Below are 13618 nucleotides of genomic sequence, written 5' to 3'. Positions count from 1 at the left end.
AGAACTTGCTTGGAGTTTGGAATATGAAATAGCGAATGAGAACAAGGAGAAAACTTGTTCATTCATTTGTTCTTCCGTATCATGAAACACACACCTATGCACCAGGCACTGTGCTCCGAACAGGGCGCACAGTGGGACAAACATGACAGACCTGGATGCTGACCTATTTTCTCCTCAATAATGATCAGAACTAGGGGCATTGCAGTTCTAGGGGAACCAGTTAAACTATCGGAGATAATATGAACTGTGAGGTCTCATGTGCCCTGATTTTGCACGTTGGGGCTGGAGAGGTGGCTAGGTCCCAGGTGGACAAGGTGGGCACGGACATTTCCAACAAACCCCTCTGTACTGTCCCATCTCCAAGAAAACTCTGCCTCTGGAAGATGGCTGCTTCCAGCTCACTTAGCTTTAGGTTTTGAGTGCAGGTGAGATACATGAATGTAACTGTAGAGGGTTTCTGGGTTGGCGTCATGGTCCCACAGCCATGAGGAGGGCATGGCAGTGTTCATGACTTAGCCAGAGCTGGGGAGAAGGGATGAGGCAGTGCTCTCCCACAGGCCTCGCTCCTGTTCACCAATGCTGCTAGAAAGCGTTTTAGAACATGCCCAGACGCTGGGATGGGGTTAGATACAATAAAAGCAGTGGGCAAGTAGTGCTACTACCATAATTGGGAGGGACTGGGGGTAGCTTAATGCTCCAGACAGCCAATGAGTCTGGTGTCTACTATGTGTCAGGCACAGGGGTTACAGAGGCCACATAGAAAAAGGGTTCAGGGCACAGAGAGTAAAGCTGGGCCATCTAGTTCAAGTCCTGGATCTGCCACTTCAGGCTTAGTCACCCTGGGCAAATTATTTAACCAACTCTGTGACTCAGTTTCCTCATCTGCACAGTGAGGACAATAAGAACATCTACTCTGTGGGTTGTTATGAGGATTAAATGAGTTTACATTTGCAAAATGCTTAAACTAATGTGTGGTGCATGGTAAGCACTATGCAAGTTTCTATTAAATGAGATTCAATAAATTATCAGCCCCGTGGAGCTCATGGAGCAAGAAATTCTTGAAGCCTGAACAGACTCACACCTATTAGCAGTCCTGGCCTCCAAGTGAGGGGCTCTCCACGTCCTCTCTTTCCCTCCCCTCCCCGCTGAGATTCACTTTGCCTCCTCCCATCCAGGCAGGGAGCTTTTCTCCAGATCAGTGAATAAAGTGGGTGTTGGGGGCTGCGGCGCCCCCAGAGGCTGGGAACAGGGTGAAGCCAGGCTGCCTGCTTGGGCTGGCATCCCTTGCCCCTCCTGACTGGCTCCTGGCGAGGGCACGCCAACAGCAGGAGGACGCAGAGGGGGATGGAGTCAGATTAATGTAATCGCTGTATTACCAGCCCCACTCACTCCCTCACTCTTTCCCTTAATGGTGATTGTTATACTTTTTAGAGGCGCAGCTGCCAATGGTTATTGATTCTCCCTGCTGCAGCATTTTAATCAGGGATTTGCAGCTATTGTTAGTAATACAAGCCTCTGTGGATCCCAGGACAGAGGCAGAGCTGGGCATTGGGACCTTTTCAGTCAGGAAGGCAGGGTCCCCAGGGTTCCAGAGTCATACAGAGCACTTAACCCAGAAACATCCTGACTCAGTCTGGTGGCGGGGAAGTGGGGGATGGAAAGAGGGATGGGGCCACCCTGGGCTTCCAGTCATAGATGCTGGTAGGCAGTTCTTTCCAGCTGGGGCCTGGCTGTGCCTGGCTCTGCTGGATATGCCACCAGCCCCCTCCCCTAATCAGAGTGCTCTCTCTTCCCTGCCTCCCTTCATGGCCATGCAGCTTCCTCACCCACACTCCTCCCAGATGGTGTGGGGGGTGAACTGAAGAGTGTCTGGGTGTCTGCAGAGCCAGTAAGAAGCAGTGATGGGGGTGAGGTCGGTGTGGCCACGACACCCTGACCATTTCCCAGGGTTAGGGGTGAGGGTGAGAGTGAATGAACGTTTGTTGTACTCCCACTATGTGTCAGTCATAGCATTAGGAGCTTTGCCCATGGTATTCCCTTTAAAGCTCACATCAGCCTTTCCAATGGCACATATGTTAAAACCATTTTATAGAGCAAACTAAGCTCGGAGAATCAGAGTGACTTGCCAAAGGTCACTCAGCTAGGAAAGGGCAGAGCTGGGATTAGACTCAGGTCTTGTACTTTGTAGGTGAGGAAAACTCCGCTTCAGAGATAGGTGGTGGCAGAATCTTCTAGGTCTTTGATGATGTCAGCCCTGCACAGCCCGACCCTGTCCTGTCCAGGCACTGAGGATGCTCAGTGAGCTTCAGGCTCATCATACACTTGAGCCCAGGAGAGTGGAACCTGTCCCATGTGAGAGCCACCTGCCTAGGCTCGGAGGTTGGGCAACAGCCCTGAGTGGCCGGGAAGAGCCCCCATGGCCCCTGCCCTGGGCTTCAGCTCCGGCTCCTGGTGTGCACCCGAGTTCCCCTCCCCCATTGGTGTGCTGAGGGGAAGGCCATTCTGGTTGGCTGAAGCCTCTGTCCATTACTGCCCTGAGAGCCCTCATGGTCCCAGGGTCCTGCTGCAGGCTGGCACCTGGCACTCTCTCACTACCCAGGATGCCATCCTCTCTCCCGGCTGAATTTGTGCAAACAATTACCCTGCTCTGTGAAGCTCTTATAGCAAGTGCAGCGGGGGAGAGTGGCCAATAAAAGTCAAGTGAAAATCCAATAAATCAAAAAATATTAAACATTATGAAAATGGATTTCCTACACCCGCAAACAATGGATGTCTAACGTGAACATTTTTCAGTTCTACTGAAAATATTAAGCAGGTTAGTTGTTAGCAGTTAAAAATGATTGCAGGCCTTTGTGGTTGACACTGGTGAAATCTGGGTTCTTCTGGTGGCCCACCCACTGGCCTGCTTGTGGCAGAGGGGCCAGGAGGACAGTGTCCTAGACACACGGCTGCTGAGTGTCTGTACTAGAAACGTCACAGAAATCCTATAGCGGGGATTTGTCCCTCCACAGAGTTGTGCTCTAGTGATCTTTTGACACCCAGGCTCCTCTACTTTCAGAGAGGACAGGATGGGGGAGGCAGCATAAATGCCTCCAGGGGCACTCCCTCCACCCCGACCCAGGAGGGGGTCCCTTTCCTCCTCAGGGAGCAGGAGAGCTCCAGCTCTCCTCTCTGTTTCCCTGGCTTCCCTTTCCCTTCCCCTTTCCCTGTGTCCTCTGAGTTGCCTCAGGGCCTAGTGCAAGGCTGGTTATGCTGTCATCTCTGGGGTCACACTGGGAGAGCTGCAGGCGGGGCTCCAGTGCTTTCAGCAGGGTGGCCCACATCCCTGTTACTGCGGCTCCCTCTCCAGCGGGGGCGGCCCCGGCCACAGCCAGCCTTCCCAGCCCCAGCCCCCAAGCCTGGGTCTCTTTTGGCATCGGAGCCAGCCCTACTTATTTATTTATTTTTGGCTGCGTTGGGTCTTCGTTGCTGCGCGCAGGCTTTCTCTAGTTGCGGCAAACGGGGGGCTACTCTTCACTGCGGTGCGCGGGCTTCTCATTGTGGTGGCTTCTCTTGTTGCAGAGCACGGGCTCTAGGTGCACGGGCTTCAGTAGTTGCAGCACGCGGGCTCAGTAGTTGCAGCACACGGGCCCTAGAGGGCAGGCTCAGTAGTTGTGACGCAGGGGCTCAGTTGGCCGTGGCATGTTGGATCTTCCTGGACCAGGGCTCAAACCCGTGTCCCCTGCATTGGCAGGCGGATTCTTAACCACTGTGCCACCAGGGAAATCCCCTTTTTTTTTTTTTTTAAATTGGTTGAGCTGTTTTCTCTGCCACTCCCACCACCCCCATCTTTCAGAGAACCACATGGCGCTCTGGGCCCAGCTCCCTACCCAAGGGGCCTCTGGTGCTGATTGTCCCCAGCGCCCAGCCCCCAACCTGTGTGCTGCTCAGGGCCCCTGCCATTCAGGCCCAACCACCACCAGCCCCACTAGCTCACCAAGCTTCACCGTGCTCTTGCCCACTGACCTCCATCACTCCCTTCTTGAACCCCCGGATGCAGCCACCCAGCCGCCCAACATGCTCTTGGTGAGGAAGTATTCCTCCCTAGGAGGGTGCAGCTTGGGCAAGTGGAGGAGTAGGGCTGGAACCCCGCTGATTAGCTGTCTGTCATGTAGCAAACACATCACCCTTCTGAGCCTTAGATTTTTCTTATCTGTAAAACGGAGATACAGCTGATTGAAGGTATGGATCAAATTAGATAGTGGATATACAGTGCCTAACCCAACATCTGGCACACAGGGGGAGTTCATCGGTCTTAGTTCCCCATTTCCCTTTCCTTTTTTTAGCTTATTTGTGCCCTTCTAGCATCTGATTGGGGTGGGGATGCGATAGGCCTGGGAGTCAGTCAGCACCTGGGAGGCCAATGCTGGCTAGAGCTGCCGTCACCTTGGCCTCACCTATGCCACCTGAAGCTTCAGACCTCTGTTCCTGCTTCCCACTTCCAAGATGTGATATATCTGGATCCACATAGCCTCAGTGGCTCCTAATGCACCCTGGGACTTGGAGAATGAGTCACAGAAGTCGATAGCATGGAAATGAGAGAAGCTCATTTGAGCTATGATCTCAGTATGATAATGAGCATCATGAAACTTGGAAATGAGTCAGAGAGGCAGGCTGCTCTGATCCTTGCCCTTACCAATTGGGGTTCCAATACAAAGGGTCTCTATAACCCCTCCCACCACTCCCCTCCTCCCACCGACATGCTGCTCCTAGGCTGTTTCTGTGGCATCAGAGGGAAGTTGGAGGTCTCCTGGGAAGGTAACTTTTCAAGAAAGGGGAGTCTGAGACCCACCCTCCAAGAATTGTCCTGCAGTCTCTCAGAGGCCCCAAAATAGCCCCATGCCTTGGTCACCATGACTGCTTGATGAGCCCCAAAGGGAGTTCAGAGAGGGAGGATTTAGGGCACGTCATACTTCTCTTAAAGCACAATAACAATCACTTCTGTTTGTCAAGCTCTATGTGCCAAATAATGGCAAGCACTATGTGTGCGTACATTACTTAACTTAAGCCTCATAACAACCCCGAGAGGGAGTGGTATTCCCATTTCACAGATGCAAAAAGTGAAACACAAGAAAAATAACTTACCTTGTAGTAGAACTAAGTTTCAAACCCAGATTCATCTCTAAGTTAACCAAACTGGGCCTTGTTCTGGGGCAGCGGTCTAAGGCATCTTTTCTCCCTATTTCCCACTGGTGAGGAGAGCAGGGGCAAAGTATGCATTAGAGGGGCTCCAGCAGGAAAGAGGTGGCATATACACCGCGGCAGGGTTGTGGGACACCAGCAAGGGAAGGTGAAACACCCTGAAGGAATGGGGGAGGGCCTTCCCTGGGACCTGGAGAGCGCTGCAGCGGCAGGAGGAGGCTGCCGGACAGAGGAGAGCTGAGGGCCGGGGAGGAAACGAGGGGACGAGGACGGCACCGTCTCCTCCTGCGCCAGGTCTCCAACAGCTGATCCCACTGGAGGCTGGAGGTCTAGGGGCCTGGCTGGTGCAGGCTTAGAAATCAGTCTTCCAGATACAGGGCTCAGAGCAGGGCAGAGGAGGGTGGAGAGTGTGGGAGCTGGGGCAGAAGGGCGAATGGAGGCTATGCAATGCAAGGTGCCTCTGGAACTTTCTGAGAAACTGGCACTGCCTTGATGCTCTAGGAGCCCGATAAGGGTCGGGCTGGGAAGCACGGAGTGCTAATTTGCCTGCGTCCAGGGCAGCAGCTTCTACCTGATATCCTGGGTGTGAGAGCCAGGGGGGAAGGCTCCCGTTCCTCCCCTCAGGGACACAGGGGATTTGAACAGGGGCCTACCTGGAGATGGGGAGGGAGCCAAGTAGAGATGGGGAGGAGTCAGGGAGAAGATGGCCCCCCTGAAGGAAGGGGTGGAAGAGAGGGACTGCCGAAGGCCAGCTACCCAGGGGGGCCCCTTCATGCATCTTACCTTCAGAAACATACTTTCGCTGCCAGCAGCCTCTTATTCTTTCCATAAATACGTACTGTGCTGTGTGTAAGGCCTGTCCCTGCCACGCACAAGTTGTACTAAACAGCTGCCTCTGCGGGAGTGAGGAGGGGCCATGGCAGGTCACACACTGCCTCCCCGATTCAGGCTTCCAGCTGACTTCAGCCCACGGCACCCTCCTCCCTTGAGCTTCCATGTCTTACACTGTTAGCATTACTGCCTCAGCTATGGCCTCCAGAGTAAACTCTCCAGCACAGGCTCATGTTTGACTTGTCAGCATAACCCTATACCTAGGAGTAAGGGAAGCACAAAGCATGGAGCACTCAGGTTAGAGAAGCTCTGTTACCCTACTGCTCTGTGCTCACCTGTAGAAAAGAGAGTTCAATTGCCCAACCGATAATGCAGTCATTTTTTGTCTGTTGGGCAGGTAAGACTGATAATGCCAGCTGCCCCAGCCCCAGGCCCCCTCCCCCTGTGCCCAGCTTCCTTTCACTTTAGCTGCTTGCAAGGGTGGTTCTCACGAGTTTCTGTTTCTTTGATTCCCCCCTTATCCAGCAGCTGCTGGGGAGTGAGAGGACACTGGTAACCTGCTGGCATCCCTATCGTCCTGTGCGTACATGGGAGGGATGCAGTACATTCCAGAGGCCTGGACAAATGAAATGCAAAGTCTGGAGAAGAGTAGGCTGAGGCCTTACTCATCACATCTATGGGCTGCGGAGCCTGCCAGTCAGCTTAAATGGCAGGCTCAGTTCCCGGAGGGATTGGCTGCCATTCTATTGTACCTTGGACCCTGGGATGGTGTCCTGATTGGATTGAATCCAAGGAGATGTGTCTTTCCCTCTGCTAGCTGCTGGCCCCAGCATCTCCTATGCCTGTAGGAGTGAGGTTGAATGGGAGCTTGAAACTCTACCAGGAGAATCTGGGGCTGGGCCCATTTCTGGGGCACTGGGGCACTGGAACAGGGACCAGGACTTGGCTGCCAGGTGAGCTACTCCTGAGTACACCCAAGAGCTTTCCAAACCCATGACCTTGAAGGGAATAGATGATCCTTTGGAACCTTGATCTTTCACCTTCCCCTCTCAGCTGTCCCTCTGTGTCATTTGTGTCATAGAGCTTAGGACCTGGTTCGAGAGGCAGACAGGTGAATGGAGATGGCTGAGAGAAGGACCTAGCTCCCCGCCACTCCCATCCAGCCCCTGAGTGCCTCTCCTGTTTCTCAGTTGCTCTGCCATAATATTTCTCTCCCTGCTCAGCCCCACTGGTCTCAGCTGCCCTGAGCAGCTCTCTTGCCTCCTCATCCATCATCCTGGCTGTGGGGCACCAGAGTACATCTCACAGAGAAACCTTTCTGCCCTAGGCCTCCGAGGAGAAGGGCTCAGCTGTCAGAGAAGAGAGAGGTTTCCAAAGGGGTCAGAGCACTGGGCCCTCCAGGATTGATTGGCTATGAATTACAGACTTCATGTCCCAGTCGGTCCTGGTGCTGCAGAGCCAGTTGGGGTGTCCGTGCCTTCCTTCTGGAGTCAGCCTCTTCTCTTGGGCATCACTTTAGCATGCATTCATTGACTTTAGGTTCATTCTTGATTGATATTACTTGTTGGTTGCTTTTTTTCTTTTTTTTTGGCTGCCTTGGGTCTTCGTTGCTGCACGCAGACTTTCTCTAGTTGTGGCGAGCAGGGGCTACTCTTCGTTGCAGTGCATGGGCTTCTCATTGCGGTGGCTTCTCTTGTTGCGGAGCATGGGCTCTAGGCACGCGGGCTTCAGTAGTTGTGGTGCACAGGATCAGTAGTTGTGGCGCACAGGCTTAGTTGCTCCATGGCATGTGGGATCTTCCCGGACCAGGGCTCGAACCCATGTCCCCTGCATTGGCAGGCAGATTCTTAACCGCTGCACCACCAGGGAAGTCCCTTGTTGGCTGCTTTTTTAATGGATGGAGATTTTGTGTACATGCTCCCGCAATAGACTGGGAGCTCTCTGAGCATGAGGGCTGTGCTTCTCCCATACGCTACATAGCCTGTAGAAGGGTGGACTGCCAGTTGGTGCTCAATACCAGCAGTCACTGTGATTGATAATGGGGTGGCAGAATGAAGAGTGGTTGTCTCCAGGAAGACCCCAGAGGTGAGGGGAGAGGCAGCAGTGAGCCCAGACTGCTCACACAGGGGTCACCAGGGCCAACGTCACTTCCTCACTGAACAGGGTGTTAACTGTTAGTGATACTCTGCTCTGAGTGAAGCCTGACCCGACTACCTCCCACTTTACCCTCCACCCCTTTTCTTCCCTTCTGGGTTGCCAGTCTCTCCTGCTGCTCTCACCTCTCTGGCTTCTCTTTTGCCTGCACACCCACCCGGCCTGCGGCTCCTCCCATTGGGCAGTGCTCTCTGCCCCCTGGCTGCCTTTCTCACAGCTCATGTGCTTAGTAATCCATCTCATACCCCCTCCTGGATTCAGTTGCCCCTCTGCTGGAGAGTCCCACTCCCCAAAACTATTGCAGGCTCTTCCTTTAATGGCTCCTGGGACTTTTCCTGTCCCACCACTGTTCTCAACTCAGAACTCACTTCATTTTATTTTATTTTATTTTTTTATTCTATTCTATTCTATTCTATTTGGTTGTGCTGGGTCTTAGTTGTGGCAGGCGGCCTCCTTAGTTGTAGCATGTAGCCTCCTTAGTTGTGGCACCTAGGCTCCTTAGTTGTGGCAGGTGAATTCTTGGTTGCGGCATGCGAACTCTTGGTTGCGGCATGTATGTGGGATCAAGTTCCCATGCCCAGGAATGCAGCTCGGGCCCCCTGCACTGGGAGCCCAGAGTCTTATCTACTGCGTCACCAGGGAAGTCCCAGAACTCACTTCTGATTCTCATGGCATTGGCTTCCTAACCAGTCTCCCTCCCCCAGACTCCAGGCTTGTCCCCCTCAAAACTGCCTTTCACAGAACTTCTGAGATACCAGCCTGACCCTTCTGATCCCCCACGTGCCACCCGGCAGGGGTTCCTTTCATAAGCCTCTCCTGCCCCTGCTCCCTCTGCTCACAACGCCTGCTCCAGAATCACCCTGCTCAGCACCACCGCGTGCCCTGGGTACAGGCCTGTAGCGCATCACCCCCCACCCCCCCGCCAGCCCTTGATCCCATGATCCCACTTGGCCTCAGGCTTCCTGCTCTGGCATCCCTATCTTCTCCTTCAGCACACCTTCCGCCTTCCATGGTCTCTGCCCCCACCTTGGTGCTGTGTGCCAGCACTGCTGCCACGGTTACTGCTTTGTACTTTAATGGTTTATTCATGTATCCATGCACCCCCACCCCCACCCCCGGTATCTCATATCCACAGCACCTGGAGTCCCTAGCACATAAAAGCAATGACTCTAAATTGCTGAATGAGTGAAATGACCTGAATGAAGGAATGCTTAGGAGTGGATGGGTCCTGTGGGCAAAGGCTCACAGGTGAGGATTAAGAGAATGGCGGACCCAAAAGGCAGGTCAGAGGAGCAGCCTTTGAGGAAAATGAGAAAACAGTGCCAGATTCAGCCATGGGGGTGGAGGTGAGGGAGTGTGGGGGACGGACAGATGGAGGCTTTGAATATACAAACCACCCTTTACCTAGCTGCTCCTGTCAGCACCTTTACAAAGTGAGGAAAATAAACCTGTTTTCCTCATGACAAAGCCTGATTTGGTGATAAACCCTCTCAGTTTCCCAGGAGGTGGCAATGGCTCTGAGGGGTGGGGAGGAAGCAGGAGAAGGTAAAGGAAGGGGGTGGGGGAGAGACAGAGAGAGAGAGAGAGAGAGAGAGAGAGAGAGAAAGGAGGAAAGAGGCAGGAGGCAGGGGAGGAGGGGAGAGGAGGAGAGGAAGAGCTCTGGGTACGTGTGCTGGTTACTAAGGTGGTAGAAAGCGCTGCAGGTTCTGCAGGAAGGACTTGCTGTGCTGAAGAAAGCAGGCAGCCTGCTAAAGCAGCTATGCCCAGGTTCCTGCAGCCAAGCTAGAAGGAAGGAGCCAGGAAGGAGAGGGCTGACCAGGGTCTGGAGACTCTGCTTGGCCCTGAAGCAGCAGGGTGAGGAGGAGAGAGGGCCTGAACTCTTGGCTCTGCCAGGGTCACAGGTCACCCCAGACCCTCTCCAGAAGGTGAAGAGGCTCTTCCGCTCCCCAGGGGGTATCTCACCCACTGAGGTCATAGCCATCTTCCTTGAGGAGTTGTTTACATGGTCTACCTTGCTGGGGGCTGCACCCAACCCAGTCCTGGCATCGAAAGACAGACGCTGATGAAAACTTCCAGGAGTCTCCGTCCCTGAGGGAGGTCATTTCCTTGGAGAAGGCTGGGCCTGAGCAGCGTGTGGCGGTCAGGGAGCAGGTGTGCCCCTAAAACTGTCCTCTCTTGGCACTAAGGGCAGCAGGACAGCCTGCTGCAAGGGTGAGACAACCTTCTCTGGAGGTCAGGAGGATCTAAGCCCCATCTTCTCAAGACTCTGTTAAGGAAACGAAAGGACATGCGGCATCTTGGAGTCCCAGACTGCTTGCACCTTGGAGGTCATCTAAGTCAGTCCTCTCATGGCCAGAGGAAGGGAACAGAGAAGTGACTTGACTGAGGCTACACAGCAGGCGAGTGTCCCAGCAGGAGCCCTTTTCACCTGTGTTCCAATCTCAACAGTGCACTGAGCACTGGGCCTCTCCTGAGGCCCACTTCAAGTCTCTAGACTTGTCCAAAAGGAGCTGACATCAGACTCTAAAAGCTTTGGGACATAGTGAAGCTCTTAACACAAGGTTTTCTTGAGAGGATAACCAAGGGGAAATTACACTGTGTGAAAGCCAACCAGACTTGCTTAAAATACTCTGTTCCCCTCTATTCCAAGTGCCACAGCTCCTGGGAGCTGCTCATGCCCCCTTCGCTCTTTAAGCTCCAGCCCAGCAAGATTTCCTGCTCTCAGCCCTCCCCTAGCTCCTGCTGTCTCTCTCCTTGCTCCACTTCTATTGCCCATTTCCAGCCATGACCCTCCCCAGGCCTGGTAGCCAAGCAACAGATCCTTCCTCCCTAAAAGGTTATACTGGCTGTGGTCAATGTCATCGCCAGTGAATCACGCTTCCTTCCCCTCCTTCCTTGTGTTTTTAGCATCACTAACAGAGAGACAAGCATGTAAGGGTGTTTGAGTTCCTCGGAAACCAAAAGGGCAAAAGGGAAAAGGACCCATCGCATTTCCAGTAAAATCCTGCAAGACCTTCATGTTCAGGGCCTGCTGCTTCCCCCTACCTCACACCCAGCTCTGGCTGCTTGCATGGATCTCCTCTCTCCTCTTTAAATGTGCTTGTTTCTGCTCAGGGCCTTTGCTTCTTCTCTCCCTTCTGCCTGGAGAGCATTCCCCTCATATTTGGAATGGCTGCTGCCTTCTTGTCATGGAAGTCCAAGCTCAACCATCACCACCTCCAAGAGGCTTTCCTTAATTACCCTTTCTAATGTTGCGGGTGCTATCACCAGTCTCTGTCACATCACCTTCATTTTGCTGCATGTGTCTGAATTATATTGTTGATCTGGTTGTTTGTTTATTCCATTACTGCCTGTCTCCCCCACTGAGAACAGGGACCTTGTCTGTCTATTTATTATAATGTCCCTGATGCTTGGTACTTAATAAAGACTTGTTCAAAGAATCAATGAAGGACACTGGAGATGGTTACAGTTGAGGGAGAGCCTAGTTCTATGTAAATCTCTTGGTTGATGGGCCCTTGCAGACTCAGATGCTCCTTCTCCAGCCTGCTCAGAAAACTGAGGCTCAGGATCCATGTGAGTCAAGAATTAGGGGATCTCCATCATTCTCTGTGATGGAGGAGCTGTGGCCGCCTGCTCTGTTCGGGTGGGTGTGTCTCCCTTCTCCAGTGTTGATGTCTCTGCCATGTTTATTGCTGCTTCTTCGCCGGCTGTCATGGAGGTTACTTGGAAAACACCATTCCCCCACCCACCAGATCTCAGCCTGGGTGTGGGGTGGTAGGAACTTGCTTGGTGATGGCTACAAACAAACAAACAAACAAACACTTTCCCCTTCCCATTCCTCTTCCAGTATTCCAGGCAGGAGCTGAGAGAGCAATTCCTGGGCTCTGAGGAAAAATAGAGGTAGTACATTCGGCGCTGTACCACTTGTCCCCTAAGCTGCAATGTGCAAGAATGGCAGGGGCAGAGAGGCAGGGCATGGGTCAGGCCAGACCACCTCTCTAGTATGTTCTGTCCCCATCAGGAAGAGACTGTGGCATGAGGGGCTCCTTGAGGAGCTGAAACCTGGTCTGGAACACACTGCCCTCAGAATGTTGTGATTCTGTTTACCAACACACGGGAAGGAACCTATTGTATTCAGAGTGAAAGAAGCGGGAAGAAATCGGTGAATAGAAGATCAGGAGCCAAGAAGTTGGGCTCAGAGACAATGGGTAGGAAGGGAGGGGGTGTGGGAAGGGAGATCTAGACTGGAAAGGCTTGAAGGAGAAATCCAGGTGTGCGGGTGCCACCATTGGGGTAGGGAGGGGACAGAAAAGGAGCTATTTAAGGTCAGATTTCTGCAGAAGTCTGCCTCCCTCCCCATGCCGTGTGTGGTGCTCCAAGGACAATGGTGCTTCAAGGACAAAGGACGACCCTGCCTGAAAAAGTGTCAGCGTCACAGTCACACCCCCTACCGGACTCTTAATCGCCCTCCCCACCATGTTGCGATGGTTACGAAATTCCTGAGCCCACCTGGGCGATGCCCACCTGGGCAACGGGACCTGTCCCAAATAAGGAAAGGCATATGCCCTCTCCCACTCCCACCCTATAGAAGGAAGGTATATGTGCCTCGACAGATTAGTAAACAAAATTTTCACCTCGGACCATTCCTTTGTTTTCTGGCTATAAAAACTGATCAATAGCACATGTTCAGGGCTCGACTCTCCCAGACTACTAGGAAGTCGGCCTGCTGTTCTGGCAGCCACCTTCCCTCTAATAAATTCTATCTTCTTTACGTTCTGCCTTATGTCTGGCAGTTCTTTTCCAGCCTGCGTTCAGACCACGACACCATGGAGTTGGCCGCATGGTGTTTATTGGGTGTGTTCCATATGCAAGGCTCCTATGGGAAGCATGAGGTGACCCATGATTTACCAGGAATGTCAGACACCCAGCACCAATCCAAGAGGGTTAGAGGGTTTAACAGTCAGGCCAAGTTTGAATTTCCGTGCAAACTTGCCTCTTACTTGCTGCATAACTTGGACAAGGAACTCCTTGACCTTGGACAAGGAACTTACCCTCTCGGGGTTCTTCTATAAAATTGGGGCACTGCTCACTTCGTCAAGCTACTATGGGGATTAAATGTAACCATGCGTGCAATGCAAAGGGCTCGCCAAGGCCAGGCAACGGTGTCCTGCAAATGGTGGCTGGGTAGCTTTCTGCAGCTTGGACCTCTGGCTCTTACTTAAAACCAGGGGAGGTTTTACCTGCACTAGGTAAAGACCTTCCTGGACACAGGGGCTTGGACTGAAGGTCTGTGAGCAATCTCAAGGCCTTTGGAATACTGAGTTTCTTCCCATCTTTCGCTACCTCCCATAATCTCTGTAGGGATGATGTTCTGATCTGCTGACTTTAAAATGGACCCTATTTTCAGACTGACTTGTTCAAAGGGGTATCAGCATCTGCCTGGGCAAGGTGA

This window comes from Balaenoptera acutorostrata, chromosome 1 (genome assembly GCF_949987535.1).
Source record: "Balaenoptera acutorostrata chromosome 1, mBalAcu1.1, whole genome shotgun sequence".
Classification (NCBI taxonomy): Eukaryota; Metazoa; Chordata; class Mammalia; order Artiodactyla; family Balaenopteridae; genus Balaenoptera; species Balaenoptera acutorostrata.
The sequence above is the reverse complement of the archived record's forward strand: the minus strand, read 5'-3'. Positions refer to the sequence as shown.